The sequence below is a fragment of the Pan paniscus genome, chromosome 8 (genome assembly GCF_029289425.2).
Source record: "Pan paniscus chromosome 8, NHGRI_mPanPan1-v2.0_pri, whole genome shotgun sequence".
Taxonomy (NCBI): Eukaryota; Metazoa; Chordata; class Mammalia; order Primates; family Hominidae; genus Pan; species Pan paniscus.
The window spans coordinates 103,088,304-103,092,755 of NC_073257.2; the positions used below are offsets into that span (position 1 = coordinate 103,088,304).

The window sequence follows — 4,452 nt, forward strand, 5'->3', positions numbered from 1 at the left end:
AGATACTCATTATCAAAGCAAATGCAACAAGACTCAAAGACTTCAGGAAAGAAGTTGCCGGCAGACATTAAAGGCAATTTTAGCCATTTACTTAGAATTGCCAGTCACTGTAGGAGCAGAAGAGGCATTTTTCTGCCAACTGGTTGAAGCTTGTGCCAGAATGATCCTGCTGTTTCTTAATTGTCCTAAAAGCTCATAGCCAGCAATTTCCCTGCCAAGCCTGACCTCACTTTCATGTTTTTTGTAATATGCAGATCACGAAGTGTCCCATTCAGAGTGGGAAAACAAGAAATTACTTCCTCATCCTTACTCTTGGAGCTCATCACATAATCTGTATGATGTCTCTGTAAAATAATACATCAATGGCCATCTCAAAGCCTTCTGTGCCATTTTTTAGTACCACTGTCCTTGCCTATGTTTGAACATATGATTAATCCTCATGGCAAACTTGTAAGAGAGGGGACAACAGTGTTGTTCCCATTTATGAGTGATAAACCAACAGAATTATGACTGATGGACATACGAATCTATGTGTGGTGTATTAAGTTGAAAGCTGCATAATGAAATTTAGAGCATGCTTTCTTTTTTTATATAAAAGAAAAGGCATGTAACTGTGTATGTCTGTGCATGCATATGCAGGTGTGTACAGAGGTGGGATATAAAAGCTCAGAAAAGATTTTGTGATATACAATCTAGTTACTTCCTAAGGTGGTAATGTTACCTCCTAACAGTTACCTCCTAAAATGGGAGTAAGTGAAAGAAGCTACCGAGAATGTTCACTTTTATATCTATGCACCTCTGTATTGTTTTAATGTTTTGCAATAAGCATATATTGTTTTTATAATGTCAAAAAGAATTTTTAAAAAGAGAAAAGGTATAAAGTTAGTGATAGATGTTCTCTACAATCAACAGCCCTATCTAGTTTATTCCATTGGATTCAGATTTTCAGAGCAATTTTAAAGAGACATTAGAAAAACCTTCCTCAATTCTGGAAGAAAATATTTGCTTGGTATTCGAGTCTTGGGAAAGCAACCTTCTACTTAATGCTTTTTGGAGGCCCTTGCTCCTAGATGGAATGGAGACTCAGTTGGGATGACCAGAGGCTTCCGTCAACCAGCTCCTTGGGTTCATGGAGTTCTTTGAGGAGCAAAATCAATATGTAAAAAATGGGAATGCAGAGCCGTACTGTGGCACCGCGGTCTAGGCACTTCTTGGACAACATGTCTCACCTGCTGATGAAACTCCTGAGCAAGGAAATGGAGAAGCAGAACCTCAGATTGTGGCAGTGGAACCTAAAGTTGCAGGGGGCCTCAAATCTGACCCTATCAGAAACTCAAAATGGAGATGTGTCTGAAGAAACAATGGGAGGTAGAAAGGTTAAAAAATCAAAACATTCTATAAATGTGGCCTTATCAGAAGCTCAAAATGGAGACGTGTCTCAAGAAACAGTGGAAAATGTAAAAGTTAAAAAATCTCCCCAGAAATCCACCATATTAACCAATGGAGATGCAGAAATGCAGTCTCCCAACTCAGAATCAAAAAAGAAAAAGAAGAAGAAAAAGAGAAAAATGGTGAATGACGCTGGGCCTGATACAAAAAAAGCAAAAACTGAAAACAAAGGAGAATCTGAAGAATAAAGTGCCGAGACTTCTAAAGAAACAGAAAATAATGTGGAGAAGCTAGATAATGATGAAGATGACAGTGAGGTGCCCAGCCTGCACCTGGGACTGCCAGGAGCTTTTGAGGATACTTCATTTGCTTCTCTATGTAATCTTGTCAATGAAAACACTCTGAAGGAAATAAAAGAAATGGGCTTTACCAACATGGCTGAAATTCAGCATAAAACTATCAGACCACTTCTGGAAGGCAGGGATCTTCTAGCAGCTGTGAAAACAGGCAGTGGTAAAACCTTGGCTGTTCTCATCCCTGCAATTGAACTCGTTGTTAAGTTAAAGTTCACGCCCAGGAATGGAACAGGGGTCCTTATTCTCTCACCTACTAGACAACTAGCCATGCAAACTTTTGGTGTTCTTAAAGAGCTAATGACTCACCATGTGCACACCTATGGGTTGATAATAGGTAGCAGTAACAGATCTGCTGAAGCACAGAAACTTGCTAATGGGATCAACATCATTGTGGTCACACCAGGCCGTCTGCTGGACCATACGCAGAATACCCCAGGGTTTATGTATAAAAACCTGCAGGGTCTGGCTATTGATGAAGCTGATTGTATCTTGGACGTTGGGTTTGAAGATAAATTAAAGCAAATTATTAAACTTTTGCCAACACGCAGGCAGACTATGCTCTTTTCTGCCGCCTAAACTCGAAAAGTTGAGGACCTGGCAAGGATCTCTCCGAAAAAGGAGCCATTGTATGTTGGTGTTGATGAAGATAAAGCTAATGCAACTGTGGATGGTCTTGAGCAGGGATACTTTGTTTGTCCCTCTGAAAAGAGATACCTTCTGCTCTTTACATTCCTTAAGAAGAACTGAAAGAAGAAGCTCATGGTCCTCTTTTCAGCTTGTATGTCTGTGAAATACCCCTACGGGTTGCTGAAGTACATTGATTTGCTGTCTTGGCCATTCATGGAAAGCAAAAGCAAAATAAGCATACAACCACATTCTTCTAGTTCTGCAACGCAGATTCAGGAACACTATTGTGTAAGGATGTGGCAGCAAGAGGACTGGACATTCCTGAAGTCAACTGGATTGTTCAGTATGACCCTCCAGATGACCCTAAGGAATGTATTCATTGTGTGAGGAGAACAGCCAGAGGCCTAAATGGGGGAAGGCATGCCTTGCTCATTTTGCACCCAGAAGAGCTGGGTTTCCTTCACTACTTGAAACAATCCAAGGTTCCATTAAGTGAATTTGACTTTTCCTGATCTAAAATTTCTGACATTCAGTCTCAGCTTGAGAAACTGATTGAAAAGAACTACTTTCTTCATAAGTCAGCCCAGGAAGCATATAAGTCATACATACAAGCCTATGATTCCTATTCTCTGAAACAGATCTTTAACATTAATAACTGAAATTTGCCTCACATTGCTCTGTCATTTGGCTTCAAGTTGCCTCCCTTTGTTGATCTGAACATGAACAGCAATGAAGGCAAGCAGAAAAAGCAAGGAGGATTTGGCTACCAGAAAACCAAGAAAGTTGAGAAGTCCATAATCTTTAAACACATTAGCAAAAAGTCATCTGCAGCAGGCAGTTCCCTCACTCAAGAGATGCCTTTCTTTATCTTGAATAACTTTGTCCTAACATGAAATTTTCCCCCTTGATCTAACAGGATTTTTGTAGCCTTTAGAATTTGGACTGGTCTAACAAGAGTATAAACTGACTTGGGTTGCAAGCACTGAGCACTGTTACTTCTATCAAGTCTCTTTTATTTTTGGGATATAAAACAGGCTTTAATTTTCTTGGTTGCCCAAGGGCAGAGCAAGGAATGTCTGCTCTTTCTTGTGATGATATAATATTTTAAATTTTTAAATATCCCTCCTTCATACACACAAATGTACGTTATTGTTTTAATATAATTCTTTTTGTACCTTTCCTTCTTGGTTTGTGAAGATTTTTGTGGCATGGGTTGCTTTGCTTACTGCTATAAAAGGTGACCTAGTGTGCTGGGAAGCTGGTGGTAATGCAGAAAAGAGTCTCAGGTTATTTTTTGTTTTTAGTTATTTCTCGGACCTTGAGAGTACCTAATGACTCCTCCTGAAAATGCTGTAGTATAAAAGAGCAAAGAGCTTTGGAAAATACCTAAGAAGCACCTTAGGATTAGGGTGACATTGCTTTTATAGATTCTTGATTTTAAAGCAATGAGCCTTTCTCAGGTGTTTTGTTTTTTAGAGCAAAAACTATGGGTTGTAATTTGAATAAAATGTCACTAGCAGTCATAACATTTGATGAGTGTGGGGTAGGAAGAGGGTGGAATTGAGATGTTTGAGGCTCGTTTACATCAATAGAGGTATAATATACTGCATTTCTTCATTCAGTAACACAGCAAAGACTTTCAAAACACACATACAAAGAATGGTGCCGCTCCTCATTCAGATTTCTTTAATTCAAGGTGGTTTGGATTTTGGTAAGCCTTTTCGCTCTGTACAGTACTTAGAAGACAAGGGCAACTGCCCTGGACTTAGAGCCAAGCCATCAGACAGTGCCCAACACATATTAATGTTTGCTTCTTTCTGAGAAAAATTACCTCTTCCAGTCCCTGAAACAAAAAACACATTTGTTGTGAAGATTGAAAATGAACAGTCAGAAAAAAACAGCGAAGTCAGATGGGTTTTTTGTTTTAGGAGCATTTGATTTCTAATGTGTTTTGTATAATGTATAACTACAAAATAATAGATTTTGTAGCAATTCAAAACAAAAGTTGCTAGCATCATTTTGCTGTTGTGCCAGTTAATCATAGGATCCCATTAAATGTAAGTGTGCTAATATTTAATGT

The 4,452-nt window shown here is 38.9% G+C and overlaps 1 pseudogene; it reads left to right on the forward strand.

The window, feature by feature from the left end:
• The first annotated feature begins 1,166 nt into the window (after positions 1–1,166).
• On the forward strand, positions 1,167–3,551 carry LOC103782772 (ATP-dependent RNA helicase DDX18-like; annotated as a pseudogene).
• The last annotated feature ends 901 nt before the right edge of the window (positions 3,552–4,452 follow it).